The following is a 22040-nucleotide window of genomic DNA, read 5'->3' as shown; positions in this document are numbered from 1 at the left end:
TAGACTTTGCTCTCTCGGTAGTGCTGGGACTAGTTGGAAAGAAACCATCTCTAATTGCATTTGACCAATTTTGCAGTGCTACATATACAGAAAAATCCTGGCAGGTAATAATAGGCTTGCCAGGTTGGGTCAGGCTCTCTAGCTCTTTCTCTTGTCTCTCAGGGCCTTGTTACACATTGCACTTTTAGATGCTCAAAAGTTGACGAGTGTTAGTGCCAGCTTGAGTTTGGAGCAGTCACACTTTAAGGCTAAAAATCTTCTCTGACTATCTCCCACTGCAGAGCTGTGACTTACAACTAGAGGGCTGGTTAACAGGGCCTGACTAGGAGCTACATCTATGAGTTGCCACTGCAGAGCTGATCAGCTGGGATCTGGATTTTCTGTTTGCTGTGGCAAATAAGATGTTTCTCCTTTAAAGGAGAAAAGTGCTTTCAGGCTAGCAGACGTCAAGGGCTGCTTGGGGCACGGGGGAGGACGCAGGTGGTGCCACACGCATGTGTGTATGCACATGCACACATGTGGCCAGTCATGCCACCAGGCAGCATTGGGGAGCAGCTTCCCCAGCTGCCTGCAGGTAAGGCTATGGGGGGATGGGGGCATAGGAACACATGGTAGAGTGGGGGGGGGGCATAGGTGGTGTGTGTGTGGGGGGTGGTGGGGGGAGACACAGATTGAAGTGGCCATGGTGAGGGAGGGAGTGGGGCAGGGTTGGAGGCTGGGCCTGTGGGCTCTGCCCAGCTGGGGCATTCCCTGGGGCCCGGGGCTGGTGTGGGAATGCGCAGTTGCTGAGCTCAGCTGCGGAAGCAAGACAGAACTACAGGTGGGTTGTCTAGAGGGCGGGGGGGGGGGGGGGTTGGCTCCCTGCTGCTGTATGCACTCTGGGGATGAGGCCCCCCACCCCTGTGGTTGCCAGGTGGGCAACATGGCTGGCATAGTAGCAGTGGCACCAAGCCTTCCTGCCCCACTCCACCCTCCTGTGCTGGGTCCCACCTGCTGGGCCGTAGAGGCCCCCAGGGGGAGGGCAGAAGGGCAGGGAAACCTGAGCCCTGCAGCAGACAGCCTCCACATGGGATTTGCTCAGCTTTGCTCTGGATGTGCCCCCCATGGGGGTTGGGGGTCAGATTCCACTGTCCACAGCAGCTGCCATGTCCCATAGCCCTGGCAGCTGGGTCCCCCCTCCAACAGAGATGGAGGGATGCAGGTGGCTGGAGGTCAGGAGTGAAGGACACTTCAGGAAGCAGGGTTGAGGGGGCTGTGGGTTGAGAGGGAGGGGCACTGGGAGGGGCAGGGCACTGGCATATCAGGCTTGCTCAGTGCCACAAAGCAGCACAGGGGTGGGAGGGACAGCTGCAGCTGGACCCGAGTCCTTGGGAGCAAAGGGAGCAGGAGGAGCTCTGATTTTTTTCCATGATAAACCAAAATCAAATGCCAAAATATGTAGGTATTTAGATTTTATTTTATTATAGTGTTTGAGACACCAGTAAGCTTCCGAACTGCTTTAAAATTGTAAATATATCAATAAAACTTTGTGTTCAACTGATATCTGTATATATAGTGGTGTTTCATTTTAATCATGGAAAAATGCAGATTTAGAGTCTTTTTATCAGAGAATTTGGGATTTTTTTAAATCAGAGAATTTTAGGGTTTTTACATGGAGAAAACCAGGATCCCTGCTGATGAACTAGGACAGTCTTCTATCCCTGCTTTAGGTGGGGGGCATGTGAGAGAGGGGTTGCAGAGGGCAGGAACATGAAGCTGTGAGGCAAAGAGTTAATGGGATGGGGGTAGATAATGAAATAGGTGGTGGAAAGGAAATGGGGGTGGAGGAAGGGTGTTGAAATGAAGGAAATCAGCTACTGAAGAATAAAATAAAAGAAGTAAAAATAAATAAAGAGAAAGTAAATTAAAGAAGGTCTCGTGTTTTAATAAATTGGAACTGGGTGTGGAGGCTGCTGGTCCTGCTTTCCAGGTTCGCTTGGAGGTGGGAGTGGTAAGGAAAGGCACTTTTGGGGGAGCTACTGCCCTGACCCTGGGAAGGAAGCCCAAGGTCATCGGAACCCAATCTGGCCCACTATCTCCCCCTGCCCCCAAGCCCCTCTAGACCCCACTGTTGGACCCATCCACACCCTGCAACCTGGCTAGGTGGCATATCCTCTCCAGGTTGTTTGCACAGAGCTGAATCCCTGGGAATGGGAAGGTCACACTCCTGGGGGTGGGAGGGGAAATTGGCTTGATGCCAGAACTGCCATCTGGGCAGTACAGTTTGGGGGATAGAAAGTTTGTCCACACAGAACAAGGGAGTAGGGGAGGAGACGTGCACCCTGGAATGCTGAAGACTGCAACTTGGGCAGCTCACCTGTAGGGAATGGCCATACATTAATGGAATATGAGCTGTGTAACACTGAGAGAGAGAAACCTGCCCTTGAGTGGCATAACTTCAAGCCACCTAAAGTGTGCTTAAAACTAGCTTTAGGTGTTAATGTGTGGACAATACAGGGGTTAAGAGCTTCAGAAGCTACCTAAAATTAATGTGTAACAAGGCCTTCAGAGTGGCCAGTGCCAGCTTTTCAAATGCAGATGCAAAGCAACTACTCCCTAACATCCACAAGGGCAATTTATTCCTACCCCTGAGCATATCTATATGTTCATTAAGGCACTTCTTCTAATTTGCATTAAATTTAGTACCTTTGGATACCTATAGATGTGCTGTAGGTCTGATCCAATGTGCTGTAATTACAGTGCATTGGAGCAGACTTCATTAATTGAGTCTGCTGGTGCATGGTAATTAACATGCTCCCTGTAAGCCAGCCTCCCTGTCTCATGTATTAGTGTCCCCATGCTTCAAAATGGTCATTGTGGGGGGGGGACTTTAACTAAATCTTGTTGAATTGAGCACAGGGATGATAATACATGAGATGCTGTGGCGCTTTAATTAGAGTGCCTCTCTGGAGCCTCTGTAAAGTACCCCATCCCCCCACCCCTGGAGCACATGTAAAATGCCCTTTAATGTGAGGTACTAAAGAAAATGCACATTAGGTTGCTTTAATGCCCAGTAATAAGTGTGCACCATTTTTAAGTGATGCTTAATGCACAGTAGGCTATTTTACTACACACTAGTGTAATCTCAGAGTTGTTTGTATAATGGTTTAATGCACAGTACAACAGGCTACTGCACATTAAAACTCCCATGTAGACATACCCTCTATCTGCTAGTGGATGGTTTGGCTTTTGATTAGGTTACATCTATTGTAGCTCTGGAGATATCTATATACATAAGTTATTTATTGATGTACCACATGCACCTTTTGTTAAAAATCAGCCCTCCAAAATTGGGTTGAGTTTGTTAAGCAGGGAAGCTTTCTGTGCCAGGACACTTTAATAGCTGCTACAGTTCTGCTGTCATAGGGAGCGTCCAGACCAGCATGCACATGCCTCTTGCAGTGTTCCAAACCAGTTTGAGATGCTGCAAGAGGCACATGAAAAAATGTTCCCTGTGAACAAATGATACCTGGAAATCCAGGTATCCAAAAAAAACCAAAATAAAACCACAAAAAAAAAACCTCAAAGGGGAAAAAAGCAGGGCAGGACAAGGTCCCAGACTGTGCCCTGAGGTAACTGGGAAGCTGGCCCTCCAGAGAGACACTCTGGTTTCTGGCCAGAGTGTCTCTATACTGCTTCTGCTGCCCCAGCATACAGGGAATGCACCCTTAGCATGATGGGGCAAACAAAAGAGTGGGGCAAGGCTGTGGTGTGAGCAGGACCCGTGCGCTTTCCCAGGTAAGTTAGGGACATGGGGAGGGGGGAGTGGTGTAGGGTGTGTGGGGATGTGTGCTCTGTGGGTGGGTTTGTGGAAGGTCTTGAGTGGGGGCTCCCACATGCCTGCCCCCCACCCCCTGCAGCCTGCTAAGGTGTGGCACTGCCTGACGTGGGCTCTGTACTTGCTGAATGGACTCGGCCCAGCCCGACCTGCTAGTGCACAGCTTTGGACAGCATTCGGAAAGCTGTCCACTTGTGGGCCAGGCCAGATCTGTTCAGCACAGAGCCTGCATTAGGCAGTGCCATGCCACCACGGGGCTCTGCCTGCAGCTGGGCCATGGCCCAACTGTCTGCTGCCACCAGCACCATGAGGACCAGGTGGAGGGGCAGGCATGTGGTGGCCCCTGCTCAAGCCCCTCCACAACCCACCCACAAAGTGCACGTTCCCCCAGACTGCACACACCTGGTGCCAGCAGCCAGCCAGGTTGTGCCCCGTGGTCTGTGCAGGGAGAATGTGTCCAGAGGCACTCAACCTGGCATGGCCCGCTAGCTTGCCTTTGCACAGGACTGGGAGGTGCAGCTCTGGGACATGCAGCTCCTGTGCAAAGGTGTGTGCTAGCTGCGTGGGCTGTGCTGGGTTGCATCAGGCCAGCTGGGCATGTTCTCCATGAAGCTCAGGCAGTGATGCATGGCCATGGCACTGTGCCTACAACAGGCCATGGTGCATCACTGTCTGACTTCCATGGAGAACGCGCCCAGCCAGCCCCGCATGACATGACCCAGTCCGGATAGCTAGTGTGTGCCTTTGCACAGGAGATGTGTATCTCAGAGCTGTGCCTCCTGGCTCTACGCAAAGATGCGCAAGCTGTGCCAGGTCAGGCCAAGTCCCGCCAGGTCCGTTCTCCCTACACATCCTGCTGGCGCTGCAAGGGATGGGGGGGTGGGCATGTGGCGGCCCACTCACAAACCCAACATCCCTCCACAACACCCCACATCCCCCCACCCTCCCCCTGCAAACTACACACCACACCCACCAACACACCCCACACTCCCCTCCTGCAAATCCTATACCACCCCCACCCACCCCTCCTCCAAACCCCACACCACACCAACACCCAGCCACACACCCACCAACCCCACCCATCACCCTCCTACAAACTCCACAACACCCCCACACCCACCCACATCCCCCCACAGCTCTTCCCACCCCCCTCCTGCAAACCTCGCATCCCCCCCATCACACACCATGCCCAGATGCCAGAGAGTAGAATTCGGGGGGTAGAAAATTTGTCCATACAGAACAGTGGGAGAGGAGACCTACTGGCAGAAGCTGTGGATGCAGGAGCAGCTGTCCCCACATCCTGGTTAGTGAAGGGGTCAGCTCTAATTTTTCAATAATAAGGAAGAGAGAGAGTCCAGAGAAGAGCCACGTACATGATCAGAGGTCAGGGAAGCAGACCCTACGATGACAGGCTGAGAGCCCTGGGGCTCTTTAGCCCGGAAAAGCGCAGGCTCAGGGGTGATCTGATGGCCACCTATAAGTTTATCAGGGGTGACCACCAGTATCTGGGGGAACTTTTGTTCACCAGAGTGCCCCTAGAGATGACGACTAGGTCGAACAGTCATAAACTACTACGTTTCAGGCTGGACATACGGAAGAATTTCTTTACTGTCTGAGCCCCCAAGGTCTGGAACAGCCTGCCATCAGAGGTGGTTCAAGCACCTACATTGAACACCTTCAAGAGCAAACTGGATGCTTATCTTGCCGGGATCCTATGACCCCAGCTGATTTCCTGCCCTTTGGGCGGGGGGCTGGACTCGATGATCTTCTGAGGTCCCTTCCAGCCCTAATGTCTATGAAATCTATGAAATCTATGAAGCCAAAAGCAAAAATAAAAGCATATAGATATTTAGAATTTAAAGGTTTCCCTTGCTTTATGCGGGTTTTGTATATGAGAATTTGCTCTTTTGTGATGACCCTTTTAATATCAAAAATTCGTTATACATGAGATAAATTCACTCTTATGCGATTGGTGTGGTGGAAGCCCTCAGTCAGCTGCTTTGTGCAGTGTATTGTGGGAGTGATGTGCACCAAAATATAGCCTCCTGTGTAGATCTGTGCTCCTTGCTCATTGTCTGTGACATGTGTTTCTATAGTTGCCATCCCACATTGTGACTTCTAAGCGTCCCACTAGCTTATCTCCTACCCCTCTCTGTTGTTGGTGAGTACCCAAATTATCTTGTTAAAGTGGTAGAAATGGGTCTGGGGTCAGTACAATCAAGGTCTTGGAACATATCCCTATTTGTTACATTGTAAAGTGTAAATTCCCTTTATGGAAATTTGAGTTATGTGCCATTTTCCAGGAACACATTACAGCATAAAGCGAGGGAAACCTGTATTTTATTATGATGATAGAGACATTGGTAGGCTTCCAAATTGCTTTAAAATTGTAAGTATATCAATAAAACATTGCCCAGCTGACCGATCTCTCTGTCTCTCTTTATATAGTGGTCTTTTGTTTTAATTGTGCAAGAACATGGATTTTGGGGTATTTTAAAGAGTGAATTTGGGATTTTTTTTTTATCAGAGAATTTGCAGTTTTTAATAGGGAACACCAGGATTCCTACTAGTGAGGCAAGTGGCAGGACACAGTCAGAGGAGCCTGCTCAGGGTTGGCACCCAGGACCCAGCTAGAAGGCAAATGAGGTGACTGACCTCCTGGCCATTTGGGGCCAGAAGAACAGGCCTTGGCAGTTCAAAGCAGGCCACCATGCTGAGAACATCTTCTGGGCAATAGCTGTCCAGATGGCAGGGCAGGGGCACACATGGCAGCAGTGCAGCCATGGCCCACTGGCAGCTAGCTGTCCCAGAGGTGCAGATGCCTTTGCTGTGGCCATGCAGTCCCCATCCAGGTCTGGCAGACACACAGCCTTAGGGCCACATGCTGTCGCAGGTGGCAGAGGGACATATCCAGGCAGCAGCCCCCACTGCCAGACTGCTGCAGTGTGTAGAGGATGCAGGGAATTCTAGGTTAGGACTTCAGCAGTCCAGCTGGCACGAGGGGCTAATGTCCTGAGATACCAATTGGCCGAGCCCCAGAAGCTCCTGTCTATTTGTCTCATTCAATCAGTGTCGTGTGGGCCAAGGGGTCAAAATGTGAAAATGAGTGCTCCTAAGGGGAACACCAAGCAGAACCCCCTGGGCCTTGCCCGCTGGTCCTCAAAGGCATCCAAGGAGCCAGTGGATCCCAGAAGCACTTGTCTATTTGTATCAATCAAGCATCATAGGCCCTAAGACCCACCCAGCTAACTAATAGCCCCTACTGTGTGGGGCTACTGGGTGAAAGATACAACACAATTCTTGGGACAACAGAGGCAAAAAACAGGACAGGAGTGACATGAGGGTGAAAGGGTCAAAACATGAAAATGAGTGCTCCTGAGGGGGACACTGAGCAGAGCCCCCTTGGACATGCCCACCAGTCCTCAAAGGCATCCAAGGAGCCGGTGGACCCCAAAAGCTCCTGAGAGCAAGTAGCCCTGGGCAGCTTTTTATTCTGCTGGGCCCAGCACAGGTGCTAGCCCCTTTGGCTGCAGATCTGGGAGGAGCTGGGCAGGGTCATTTTGCCCCAAGTAGCACAACTTGTCCCACACCAAAGTGCATGTCCAGACGTGTGCTGAGGCAAAAATCCCCAGCACAAATTTGTGCCATTCCTATTTGAGCTGCTGCAAGTGCACATGCCTGCATGTGTGGATACAACCATCATGGCTGCAGGGATGAAGAGTAGGCCTGTGCGAGTTGGCAGCGATCCCATCTGGCTTTGAATCTGGCCACTTGGGATGGGTGTGATCCCATCTGGAGCACTGGACTGGGTTTCTGCCTCAATCCGGCCGAAGCTTCAGAGCCGCCTCCGAGATCCAGCCGGGTATAATGGGAGAATCAATGAAAATCTATAACTTTGTTTCTTTTTGTCCAACTTGGAAGAAATTTGCAGGGATGGTAGCCTCTGCCGAGAGCATGAAATCTGCCAACTTTCAAGAAGATCGATGCAGGGGTTTGGGGGGAACTGCACCTCAAGCTGTGGACAAGCAAAACTCATGCCATGGGTGATACTGCGTGTGTTAAGGTGCAACGGGGTGACAGCTGCAGGGATGGTGGCCCCTGCAGAGGCCACGACACCTGCCAGCTGCTGAGGAGATTGATGCAGCGGGGTTCTGGGGCCCTGCACCCATAGCCGCCGACAGGCAAAACTCGTGCCAAGACTGTGAATGTCTTGGGGCAGTTGATTGTCTGTATTGATTCTTTCCTCTTCTTAGCCTGGTTTTGTAGATACTAATTGATGCTCGTTAAGTCGTTATGTAGTAGCTAGGTCCTGTGTATTGAGCTGGTCCCTGAGTCCCTGGTCTCTGAGTGAATCATGATTGATTGATTGGTAACTGGGAACACAGCTGCTTAGCAGCCAGGCCTGCTGTAGTGTCTCCCAAGGCCAAGGCAGACACAGTCAGTCCCACAAGCACCCATGGCACCAGTTTTGCTGACTGTCCGCAGCTTGAGGGGCAGTCCCCCCAAAGCCCTGCATTGATCTTCTTGCAACTTGGCAGGCTTTGTGGCCTCAGTAACAGCTACCACCCCTGCAGTTTTCACCCCCTATGTTGTAACGCCTAGCTATGACATGAGTTTTGCTTTCAAGAATTTGGGGTGCTGTTACCCCCAAACCCCTGCACTGATCTTCTTGAAACTTGGGAGGCTTCATCCTCTCTGCAGTGTCTACCATCTCTGAAAATTTAATCCAAGTTGGACAAAAAACAACAAATTTATAGATATTTTATTGTTTCCCCATTTTACCCTACGGCCGGATCTCAGAGGCGGCTCCAAAGCTTTGGAAGCTTCGAACCACTTCGGAAAGCCTAACGAGGCCAATGCTTCGACCTGGATGTGCTGCTTCAGACCCCGACGCGTCCAAAGCTGCTCTGGATCCAAAGCTCTGTCCAAAGCCTCTCACAGTCCTAATGAAGAGTGGGATGGTGTGCAGTCTGAAGTGTCACGGTTAGTGTTAACCCTTTCACAGATGCTGGTGAATTGGCAGCAGCTTTTGGATGAGCAGCCATAAACTCTGGTAGTGATTGTAAGATGGTTCAAACTAATTTTTGCCTGAGCAGCAATGGTCAAGATTCAACTATGCAGTCAGTCAGGATCCCCTGCATTCAGGATTCAGCCGTGATTCTGGAAAGATGGTTTTTTTTCTTCATTCTGCCTTTTCAAAACAAAATGTGGGTCTCATCTGGGGACATGTGGTATGCAATAAAAGCAATATCTTGTACTTCTTTGAACTCCATTTTTTTCTGCTAGGCAACCCAAAACTTTGTGGCTGCAGATTCTAAAAAGTAAGTACTTACTATGGACTTATTTTAAAAAAATAACTTTTAATGAGTTGCTTTTACTGAGTGTCCTGATTTTTATGAAGGTAAACAGGAGGTTTGATTGACCTCTTATCAAAAGTCTAGCCCAGAGGAAGACTGGATGTGGGACACATGGTACAATTCTTTGGCATGGTATACAGGATATCAGACCGAATAATCCCAATGATCCATTCTCCTCTTCACTTCTGTTTTCTATTTTGCTTGTCTGTCTTTATTTCTTTTCTAAATGTTGTCAGATTTTCTTTTTCCTTCTCATGTGAAAATATTTCCAGGTCTTGATCATTACTGTTGTCCTTCTCAGGACCTTCTTCTCCATTATTTCAACATGTTTTGAATTTGTTCTGAATGCATTGGTTATTGGCATGAATGGATAATCTTGTTTGCATATTGCTAGGTTCTTGGCCTCAATGCTTTCTCGGGGCAGTGAATTCAATAGTTTAATCACACATTGTGGGAAAAATTGATTATTGGTTTTGATTTTTTCCTCCTTTTAATTTTAACAACTGTCCTTTGTTTTTGTGATAGGAGGCAGAAAGAACGGAAGTCCCCTAGTTTCTCCAGACCAGACATTCTTAATACATTTTTTTCATGTCCCCTCTTCTTTGTCTCTCTAAGGTAACAATCCCAATCCTTTTTTCCTAAGAGAAGTTTTCTGGCCCTCATGTTTCTTATCATAGTTGTCTGAACCCCCAACAGTTCTGTACTATTCTTTTATGAGACTGAGGAGGGGAAAGAAGAACAGTCCTGCACAGTTTCCAGAAGCCATTGAACCACTGACCTAAATAAGGCCAGAGTATATTTACTTACTGTTCCCCATCCTTACTTGTGTGATAAAATATAATGCTTGCTTTTTTACTTCAGTTGCACATGGAGCCAGGGTCTCCACTGAACTGTCTATAGTGATATCCTATTCCATTTCTGAGTTAATACACTTAATTTTAATTTCAATTACAACTCATACTCTGTCTGCATATGTCTCTCCTTACCTCATACTACATAAAACATCCTGTATAACATCCTAGATGACACTTGAGGTCCCTTGCAACCCTATGTTTCTATGATTTAGGGCCCTAAAAGGCATAGGAACAGTTTACATTTTCCCTTCCTATATGTTTTGATTTGCACTTACCACCAGTGAACTTCATGTTGCCAGTTAACCTGACTGACTTTAACCTCTCTAAGGTTCCTCACAGTCCTGTCTGATCCTAACTAATCTCAAACTTTGAGCCATCTGCAAATTTGCTCACACATTGCTTATCCCTACCACTGTCTAGGTTATTAATAAATATATTAAACAACATGGACCCTCATACAAAACTAGAACCCTCTGTTGTTAATTTTTCTCCTTAATGAAAATTGACAGTTTAATCCCATTCATTATTTCTTGTCTCCTGGTCAGCTTTGATCCAAGACAGTACATTGCCTCTAACTTCATAGCTTGTTAACTTCTGTAATCTACTACAGAAGGACCATGTCAAAGGGGTTTTGGAACTCTAAATCTGTTATGTCCACTGATTGTCCTTTATCCAGTACTTAATTGATACATCTAAGAAACTGTAAGGACCAAATCTTTTTTCACCTTTACATGCCTAAGTGGCATTTATGTAGTCATGTAACAATTTTTGGCACTTGCACACAATTTGGTGACTAGTTTCATCTCTGGTAAAACAGTTCTCCCAGAAGTATAATGAAAGAAAAAGATCCTCTTTTATTTTAGCTCACAGCATGAGGGCTTGCCTTAAAGGGGAGGGAATGCAGGTTCTATGTCAGCCCTCACCCAGAGGAGGTTTGAACTGCCTTTGTTCACTTTCTAGCAAAGTGCTCTAACCATCAAGCCAAGGACAAGGCACTATCTAACATGCTCCTCTTGAAGCTGGTCCATTGGGCAGCCAGGAAGGGAAGATATGTGGGGCTAAAAGGAAGATGGTGAGCAAGGAAAATTGGCTCAATGAGATGATGACTGTCCTGGAAGGGAGGGTTTTGACCCCTTGCCTCTAGTAGATTTTTTGCATGTTGCATTTAATATTCACTAAATACAATGGGTAAATAGTAATGGGATAGTTTCTGTTCTATTGAACTAATGATTTTACTTAGACTGAAGTTTAGGGATTTAGAGGTTTACATATATGCCTGGGTGACCCTATACCACAGTTTGTGGGGCCACTGTGCAGGCTTTCCAGCATGTTCAGAAGGGAAGCCTAGAGTGAGCATAGCTGCACAGGTACAAATTGAATCCTAACCTTCCAGGTGATTGATTATTTTGTTTTAATTATGGTTTCAATCAAATTACATCTGTATCTGGCAAATCTCACTGGGTTATAATTCCCCAATTCACTCATATATATTTTAAACGTGTATGATATTTGCTATACTCCAGTCCTTTGAAACAGTCACTGGTTTGAATGAGAGACTGCATATGTTTGTTAGGCACTCAGCCACTTCTTAGATAAATTCCTTCAAACCTTTGAATGGAACACTAGAGCTTAGAGACTTCTTTATCTGTTAAATTGATGGTTTTCTCTAGTATGTCATCTGCTGGCACCTCAATTTATGATAGTACTTCATTGCTATTACCAGAGTAGAACAAGTCTTGGACAATCCAAGGGGAGATCTTTCAAGCATTCTTGGCAGTGTAGGTTGATTAAATAAAATATGTAGCTTCTTAACAATGTCCATTACATACCAGTTCTCAGGTGTATGTTTTTGAAGTTGGTGCATACAATGACTTTATCATATTTCAGAATTATTCTTTCTGCCTTTCTTAAAACAACCAAACATTTTGCTTGCGCATTTTAAGTGTTGGGTAAATGCACTTATTAATGTGTCTATCTTAGGGAGTAGTTCTTTTGTCTCTATTGTCCCATTTAATTTAAAACCTAAAGTGTGCACATGCTCTGAATTGTTGCATGTGAATTTCCCCTACCACTGTGCTGTTCATTCATTTAATTTATGTTAGTTTGTCCTGAAGTTTCCCACAGTTATTTCTGATCATGACTGCACTAAATAATTTTGCATTATCTGTACATCTGGTCATCTTACCTTTCCTGGAATATTAACAAACATACTGTATAACATCATTTTGAATATGCAGATTCATGGCATCACTATATTAATCTCCTGGCCTATTCATTACTACTCTCTGTTGTCATTAGATTCTAATTCATGATGTTCCATTATAACTTAGTGTCCTCAGCCTCCTGTGACCTTATATCAAGGAAGGTCCAAATAAATTATATTTAATGCTTCACCTTGCCCATTTCCCTTTTTGCACAAAGAATTCTAACAGAGGGGGTGGAAACAATTTTCCTGAAGAAAAGATGTGCTGATTTATCTTTATTACAGTTATGTAAGTCTAGACAATTGATAATTATCTTTAAATATTGCTTCAAATTACTAGGAGTAAGGTAACCTGGGAATTACAAACTAGGAAAACTCCTAATATGTTTAAATGCATGTGTGTAACCTTCGTGACTCTCCAGCCCTGGGGCACTATCTGACCTGCGTGATAGATAACATACCTGCTTCTTGAATGATAGATAATATATTTGCATATTTTTGCTAGCGGATCACCCACTTCATATACATCTTCCATCACCATTACTGAATGCCCGCCAGACAGTTCTAGTGACTTGCTGCTCTTTAGTTTGTCAATTTATGCCTTGCTTCTTACTCTGATAACGCAGGTTCTCAATGTGCTTCATATATTGTTACCTGGAGAAAATGCAGTATTAGGGCAAGCATCTTGTCAACATTTCTGGGGTACAAGAGTTGTTTGGCTTCACTCCAGTGTGCTTGTCATCCATAAATGGTCTTGTTATCCGCTGCATATCCAGAATTGAATTTCTCATAAAGAATTTCTCCTCTGTTATTCAGATGTCTCTGACTATTTGGTTTTCATATTCCCTCTTAGCCCAGGACACTTTTCACATCACAGTATATGCTCTTTTCTATTGGCTTCACTTGCCCTTGGCTTTTACTTTGGAAGGACCCCTGAATAGCCTATGTAATGTCTTCTATCAGTCTCTCTCAAATTTAAAGCTCCATTACCATTTTTCTACCTCTTCAGAATGAAATCAGTATAATCCAGCATAACCCTAAAAGTGTAGGGTTCACACAACAAAGGGATGTGCAGTGTGGTATTTAGTGTTTTTACTGTTAAGCCTACCTAGGCAGGCTTTGCTCCACATGCCATGCCAAGGATTCTATCCCTGCTCTGGCATTGCAATTTCAGTGTTTTCACCAGAGTAAAATGCCCCCCAAATGTTAATGGCCCCCCTGATATCCTTAAAACCATCTCTACCATCTGAACAACATTTTTTTATGGGCAAGGGTGGGAGTGAGAGGGCCTGTCACATTATTTCCTGAGTGCAATGCTTCTTGTGAAGAGCATTGTACTCTGCACTGAGGCTTCCTCACCAGCATCTCCTTCTTGTCTAATCAGGGACACCATCTGAATTTAGGTGCACTTCACTTTTCCATTTTACTTTTAGTTCTTCACTTTGGCTATTCCTTTAAGTTGGCATGTGCTATTGCATAGCCCTGCCTCATTTGTATCCTTTTACCCAACAATACTTCACTCCATAGCACACTGACAGAAAGCCCAGGAAGATTATACTGAAAAAAAATCATAAGCTCTGACTGATAGAAGTGACATCTGCTGTGGCTGCAGTGATGAGAGAATACATCTCAGGAGTGGTGACCTGGGCTCAGGTCAGTTGCCTTCATAGCCCCCTGCCCCCCCCCCCCGGACTAGTGTGCAAGGATTGCACACCTTATCCTAAGAAGGTCCTTGCCCTGGGTTGCTGCTTTAGTTGGAGTTTGCTCAGCATCAATTAAATGGGGCTCTGAGGCAGCTGGAGTGAAAGACTGTCTCCTCGGATGAAGTCACACAGATCTTTATCTGCTGCTGCACTTTGTCTCTGAATGGACATGCTGTGCAGGTGAAATCCCCGGACTCCTCTTCTAGAGCTAGTAGTGAAGGACTGGGCATGCTGTGGAAATGTAGATGGGATCTTTGCACATGGAGAATGGAAAGGACTTGCGCCAAGGCTATGCAGCAGAAGCTGTTGTGTATGGTCTGTCCAAATGTCCTGCCTTCATGGATTCTCCATGCCTTGGACTCCTCCACTTGAGAGCTTTCCCTAACACTCATCCTTTACTGCTTCAGTTTCTCTCATGGTAAATCCATTCCTTGGGATGACATGCCTCCTGTTACTGTCCCAGCATGCTACTAGCATTGCAAAGAAGTTAACCAGGTTCTATCAGTACTTCTAGACCATGGACCCAAACACATTAGCCAAACCTTTAGTAGCCTTCAGAGTAGGGACTGGGGTGAACCTATAAGAGGCACTAAAGCAGGGAGCAGACCAGCATTGGGAGCTATTCTTTCCTCTTTGTGTTGTTCCTGGTAAGCAGTTCAGTGCAAGTATCAGTCGGATTCTTTGAAATGAAAATAATGATAAAAGTCTTGCAAATCCTCTACTCTGGCCCCTGCTGCTGGCCTGGGATGTGTCTTTTTCTGCTGCCTAACAAGCCCAGAGTGGCAGAGTTATAAATACATTATGTATGCCGGTGTCCGTCAGCCAGAGCCTTTTGTTGGTGCTGAATATGCCATGGCCAACAAAAGTGGACTGGATTAGCCACAGTGGATTAAAAGATTTTCTTCTTAGAGTTTACCTAATAATGTAACAATTGACATAGAAAGTCCCTTTGAAACCTACAAGACTCTGTTATTTTACCATCTGTGAGTTTGCTTTCTATTAGTATGAGAATATGATGGGGAGCTTGTTTTGCTGGTGGTGCTTACATTGGGGTAATAAAGCCTAGAGCTCAAATTCCAGCTAACAACAAAAATAGAATGTATATTTCAAGAGAAGAAGCAGTAAAGAAAAGTAACTGAACTTCTGTCTATCCTCTCTTTGCCTGCATCCTTTCTCCTCTCAGGCCAAAGGGCCCTGAGATTCAACAACTTAGAGGAGAAAAAGGAAACCCAGCAAAGTAGGCTCAACCACTAAGAAAGCATCCATCAGCCTCTGACTAGAGGAATGGGCTGCTGTGCTATTCAAGGTGTCCTGAGAGGTTCCAACTGAAATACTTATTTATTAATGACAAATTTTGGATCCCAAACTACTTAGTTTCTGAACTCTTCTTTCCCAGTTCCCTTCAGCTGCAAGCAGTCGTAGTTTGTCTGTCTCCGTTCCAGCCATTCAACTCCGATTGCATTATATTAGCTGCCTCTGTCCCTGACTGGCATCACATTTGCAGTATCCATTGCAAGATGGGTCACACAGCAGCAGCAGCGACACTAAGAAACATGGAGGGCAGCAGCAGCAGGGGAGAAAAGCTCCCCCCACTATCCTGCGGCTTTGCTGTCTACACGCAGCCGCCTCCTCTAGCTATCACAACAACAAACACACACAACTATGTCCTGGCCCTTTGACTTTGATCCTATAAAGGACTCCATTTACAAGTCATTAATAGCAGCCTTTGGAAATATCCGTCCTCAGAAGTCTCAAGTACTGAGATTTGGAGACTATGATCAATTTAGAAACCGCGCTCTTTCTTTCTTTTTGCAAATACACTTTTTAAGCAGCACTGACTTTGTGATGAATTGTCGCATCATCCAAGACCTGGTGGGGGAGGGGGCCATGTGGGCGGCTGAAATATGGGTTGAGTCGCTCTGCAAGAGCCCAGCTGGGGGCCTTTGATGAAGCTGCTTTGAGAAATTTGATTTGAAAGGCCTACGATAACAATTTTGGGAGAATAGTTGAGCATTTTTCCATACAGATCTCTTTGTCCCTCATCCAAAGGGGGTTTTATTGTTGGTTTCGGGGGTAGGGGTGAAGGGGTCGATAGTGGCCATGGGTGGGGTGGGGCGATGGAGGGGGCTGCAGTGAGGCAGAACAATAAATGGAGATATAGGGAGAGTTGTATTTTCTCACCTGCCTGCCCTGCTGCGTTTTCTTCCCGCTGGGTTGTCACAGTCCGCCATGACGGGAGAAGCCGTCTTGTTTGTTGTCCGGAGCACTTTCCAACATTCTTAAACCTATTTCTCTTTCTTGGTAACTGTGTGGCTGGAAGATGGGAATCTTTACTTTATATTGCAGCTTTGGATCCTCAACCTGATTGGCTGAAGCCAGGACCAAATGATGGTCCTTCCAATCCTATTGTAACTATGGCAACCATCCCCTTCAGGCATCACTGATTTACTTATAATTGCTGGGTAAATAATAGAGACAAGCCACTTTCATCCCACACAGAAATTTTTCTTGCCTTTCTTTTTAGGAAGCCCTAAAGAACAGCAACACTTGAGCATACTTTCTCTTAACACAGTTGAAATAAGCTGCTGTCTCCCCCCAACCAGATGGCTTTCCCCTGCTGCTGCTGGTGTTGCTGTCACTGCATCTGATCACACAATGACTTGATGCTGGGGCTTTTCTGTAGCTTCATACAGACTTCACCATCCTCCTCCTCCTTCAAACAGGAGGCTGCTTTGGCTCAGGGCTGGGGAAAGCACATGGGAACTTATGGCATTTCTGATGCAGGATAATGGAGCATGGAAGGTATAAAATGGGAGGAGGGTCTGGGGACAGAGAGGCATCTCACATTTAAAGATCACAACATTATTTTTGAAAGATGGTGTGTCATCAGCTGCTTTTCCCTTTCATATGAATTTTACATTGGCTCATCTGGAGAGTGAGGATTGGGCCAAGTGATCCCTTCCCCCCAACACACTCTCATGGCTGTTGGTGCTATTAGCAATTCATATGGACCACCTTGCATTCGGTAGTTGCCTGAACACCATACTAATGCCTTGTACACCTCTTTCCCAGATGTAAAAGCTGCAGACAACTAGCAAGAAACCAGAGGAATAGAAACACGGCAGATTATGTGGCAACAGAAAGAGACTGAACCAAAATAATGCATTAGAACCGAGTGCTTCTCCACCATGCCCTTCAATACAGCAATCCTGCATCCATATGCCTAGCACAGCCTTCTCCTTGCCTCTGGAGGTTTTGGCAAGACCACCTCACTTAGCATGAACAATAAGGTAGGCTCATGCTATGTCTGTGTCCTAAAGCTTGCCTGAGATTACCAACTCTATTGCTTTCCATTCTAGGTCACAGGGTTTTTAGCTTACATAATGGTCATACTCCAACTCAGTACTGAGTGGAGGCTTGGGTTCTGTGTTTCTTAGAGGCTTTAGCTGTTTGCATGGAGGTCTTGTGGAATGATAGTTTTACAAAAGTCTTGGTATTGTTGCTGAGGGAAGGAGTGATATTTGTCTAATTTTTCTCATTAATAAGAATGATGATGATGACTGATGTAATTAGTCAAGGAAAGCTTGATTGTGAAGCCCATAGGCAAAGGAGTTGAGGTAAAGCGGGCTCAGGGTACTAACTGCTACATTTCTGAGCGTTTGAGGGTTTCAGTTGCAGAGTTATTTCTCATTTGTACCATGCTCCTGCATAGCAGTTCCTGAATTTTGTATGAGGAAAGAGAAGGAAGTAAGAACAGATGCACTTGATTGTTGGAAAGAATCCACTGATATTCCCAGCCCTTCCATTACCATTAATGAGATGGGTCTTCTTTCCCACCTTGATACCCATTTAGCTGCTCTAGAAAATTTTTCATGGTAGGAAAGCCATCACAGGAACACGAAAGTTCAGCTAAGACCTGGGGCCACATGAATGTAGACTGAAATGTGTGTTCATAAGTGGAGCTGAGGGCCTGGATCTAGTTCCATCTGCTTTGGACTAATAGCCCCATTTTTGCCTGCATGTTTCAATCTACAGAAAAGTGCCTATTCCAGAAAAAAAGAGATCTATGAAAAGCCTTAGGTGGCATTCTTGGATAATTCCAGAATAATCTTTCAGATCAAACATAAGTACGTGAGTCAAGATTGCTGCTCCAGAAACGGGAAAGGAAGTAGGCTGAAGAACAAGGAGAGGAATACAAATAACTGCTCATGTCTATACCCATGTTTTGATGTTTCCTGCCCTGTAAAAATGTCTAAAGAAAAAAAAAAGGCTGTGATAGGAGTGTTGCATACACAACCAGAAATTACATGGACCCAGACTACTTTATCTCATTGCTGTATGAAACAAAGAATGTGTGAAGCAGCATTCGTTGCTGTGCAGAATGTAGTGCATAAATGAAGACTCATCTTTGATTTTGGATGAAGTGCTCATGTCCAAAGGATCTGGGTGGTGCTGACCACAGCACATGCTAATGTTCTGGTTGCTGTTATTTTGAAGTGGGTAAATGTTTAAATAATGTAATGTAATTATTGAAATGCAAACTCTCTTGCTTTAATGCAGACCAGCACAGTGTTTGCCTTGATACATTCAGTATTAGAAACCAGGAATGTTACATACATTGTATGGGCCTAGAGATGGTTCTCTTTTAAGTTATATGAACTAGTGGTAACAACAGGTACCAAAAATCATGATCATAGTGCCCTTGCAGAGATTACTCTACAATATCCTATTATAAAGTATTAACATAGGTCAAGCCATTTAGACTGATGTGTTGAGTAAAGCCCAACTATAGCCAACTTAGATCTCCATCTGAGTTTGTCACTGATTTTTGAACCCTCAGTGGAAAGAATATTTTTCAGCCCTGGTTTTATCTTATTTAATTCATTTGTTTGAACATTTATGTCATAGGAGAAGTGTTTGGAGAACACTTATTTGGATTGTCACTTTCCCTTCTTTATCCATGTTTTCTAACATGGGTGACTGGTGCCTCCTGAGTCTGGGGGGGCACCTGCAGGCGCCTCCAATGGTGTTGGCAGAAGGGCTGGAGCTGGCAGGCTCCTGCAGGCGCTGCCAGCGGCAGGGCCAGAGCTGGCGAGCTTCCACAGGCACCATTGGCAGCAGCCCTGTTGGGGGAGGGGTATGTGTCCCCCCATGCCTCCCCTACATGTTGCCTATGTTTTCTAACATGTCTCAGTAGTGTGTGAAATGTTTCTATCACAAAAATAAATTACTAGTATGAAGTGAAGGAACAAAGCAGCATACTGAGTGTGTCTACACATGCATTTGATGTGGGACCAGAATACTTTTGAGTAAACTATTCACGAGTAAACACTACTGGGCAGGCATCTACACATGCAGGGATGTGGGAACAGATTTGCAGCTCCTAGCAGCAAACTGATCCCACTTCCTAGGGCCTTGCAATGGGCCCCTGAAATCCAATTATATTGGAATTTTGTTCTGGGAACAGACTCTGTTAGGACTTGGGTCAGTACAGATGTAGTTAGGGATCTTCTGGAAGGGCTGGATATTTTTAAATCTGCAGGTCCAGATGCCCTCCACCCAAGGGTGTTAACAGAGCTGGCAGGGGTCATCGTGGAGACCTTGGCCTGGCTGTATGAACATTCTTGGTCATCTGGCCAGGTGCTGGGGGATTGGAAACTAGCTAATGTGGTCCCCATTTTTAAGAAAGGGAGGAAGGAGGACCCAAGTAACTATAGGCCCGTAAGCTTCACCTTGGTCCCTGGGAAGATCTTGGAGAAAATCATCAGGGAGCACATCTGTGGGGTACCAGCCGGGGAGATCATGCTCAGGGACAACCAGCATGGGTTCATTAAAGGCAGGTCCTGCCTGACCAACCTGATTGCCTTTTATGACCAGGTAACTAAATCCTTGCATGATGGTGTTGCTGTGGACATAGTCTTTCTAGACATTAAGAAGGCCTTTGACACTGTCTCTCACCCCATTCTCATTAATAAATTAAGTGACTGTGGCATTGATGCCTGCACAGTTGGATGGGTAAAAAAACTGGCTGATGGGGCACACCCAGAGAGTAGTGGTGGACGGGTTGTACTCAACCTGGCGAGATGTGAGCAGTGGGGTCCCCCAGGGCTCAGTCCTCAGGCCCGCACTGTTTAACATCTTCATCAGTGACTTGGACGAGGGGGTTGAAAGCACATCGTCCAAGTTTGCTGATGACACTAAGATGTGGGGCGAGGTGGGCACACCTGAAGGGAGAGACGCTGCAACTAGATTGAGACAGACTACAAAAGTGGGAGGATGAGAATAGGATGGGGTTCAACATAGATAAATGCAGGGTGCTGCACCTTGGGAGAAGAAATCCACAGCATACATACAGGTTGGGGAGTTCCCCTCTTGAAAGCACAGAGGCGGAAAGGGATCTTGGAGTCATTATTGACTCCAAGATGAACATGAGCCGCCAATGCCAGACCGCAGCCAGCAGGACCAGCCATACCTTTTCACGCATCCTAAGATGCATCTCAAGCCAATCCAGAGAGGTGATACTCCCCCTCTATGCAACATTGGTAAGGCCGCAATTGGAGTACTGCGTCCAGTGCTGGGCGCCACACTTTAAAAAGGATGTGGCCAGCCTGGAGAGAGTTCAGAGGGCCACCCACTTGGTGAGAGGGCAGCAGGACAGGCCCTATGAGGAGAGACTGAGGGACCTGAACCTGTTCATCCTTGGCAAGAGGAGGCTGAGGGAGGAGCTGGTGGCTGCCTACAATCTCATCAGGAGAGATCATCAGCAAATAGGAACAGCCCTATTCTCCCCAGCACCACCTGGGGTGACGAGGAACAATGGTAATAAGCTGATGGAGAATAGGTTTAGGTTACAGATCAGATAGCAATATTTTACAGTTAGGGTGGCCAGAATCTGGAACCAACTTCCTAGGGAAGTGGTCCTTGCTCCTACCTTGGCTAAATTCAAAAAGAGGTTAGATGATCACCTGTCTGGGGTCTTGTGAACCCAACATTTGTTCCTGCCTGAGGCAGGGGGTCAGGCTAGATGATCTGTTCAGGACCCTCCTGACCCTAGCTACTATGAAGCTCCCCTTCACTCTCCTGCCATGTCTTCATGCTTCTTTGTGTTCTCAAAGAGGAGGTTTCCCCAGGGCTTCCCAGGTCTGGTCTATGTTCACAAACACTCTGAGGTGATGAGCTACTGCCTTAAGAGCTATTTACATGACTCCAGACCATCCCTTTATCATGCCCCATGCCTTGCAGATGTTATATACATCTTTTGTTCACTCTGTTGGGGTCTCAGCCAATGCAGCTTCTGCCCCTATTTATATAGGTAGGCCGTCTAGCTCAGACCCACGGTGTTGGGGCTGGCTTTGAGGCACTACCTTCTCTCATTCTGCTCTGGGCCCCTGGCCCCATGTAGCTGTGCCCCTGTGGTGCCAGGATCTCCGGTCCCTGCAGCTGCATCCCCATGGCACTGGGCTCTCTGGCCCCTGTGAGCACTAATGAGGTCTCCATCTCCCCTATAGCCTCATCCACAAACCACCAGATTAAACTACAACATAAATAGTAAGTCCCTGGGCTATAACAAAGAAAAGCTAATGGAGGCCATTAGCCTTCTTACCCATGCACTCCATATCTCTGAGTCCCCACTGCCAGTTTCTCTCACTTGTAGAGCTGCTGCAGCTTTGCTTGCAGCCTTCAAGAGTCCACCCTTTGTCCCAGCCTAGGCTCCTCTGGATCAGCCTAGGGCTTATATTGTTCTGGTCTGGGCCATCTCACAGTCACCTGAGAGCCTCAGTCAGCTGACCAGCCTGCAAGGCTTAGCCTTTAACCCCTGCTCTGCTGGCAGGCTTCGCTCTGAAGACTTGAATCTTAAAGGTGCTGCTCTGCTTCCTAGTAACAGGGCTAGGGTTCTCTGTTACAGGGCCATGCCAGGTTCCCCACATACAGTGACTGCCTGCCCAGCCCCAATGCATTGTCCCAGGGACCTCATCCTGCTGGCCAGACCCCAGCAAGGATGCCAACCTCACCCTCGTGGGCTGCCAGTCTTGCCACCTCTTGGCCTGCTGAGGCACCCAGGACTGGTGGCTGCACATTGTCAAGCACAAGCACACCTGGGACAAT

At 46.6% G+C, this 22040-nt stretch overlaps 1 long non-coding RNA gene across 1 annotated transcript in view; it reads right to left on the bottom strand.

Annotated features, from left to right (window-relative positions):
* The window catches only part of LOC132244604 (uncharacterized), a 115096-nt gene extending 93416 nt beyond the window's left edge, over positions 1-21680 (bottom strand). Inside the window, exon 1 of the long non-coding RNA XR_009456207.1 lies at positions 21538-21680. This is a non-coding gene — a long non-coding RNA (uncharacterized LOC132244604). The remainder of the gene's footprint in view (positions 1-21537) is intronic.
* Positions 21681-22040: the final 360 nt, after the last annotated feature.

Source organism: Alligator mississippiensis, chromosome 13 (genome assembly GCF_030867095.1).
Source record: "Alligator mississippiensis isolate rAllMis1 chromosome 13, rAllMis1, whole genome shotgun sequence".
Classification (NCBI taxonomy): Eukaryota; Metazoa; Chordata; order Crocodylia; family Alligatoridae; genus Alligator; species Alligator mississippiensis.
Note: the sequence above shows the minus strand (reverse complement) of the source record. Positions and strands in the feature narration are given on the sequence as shown.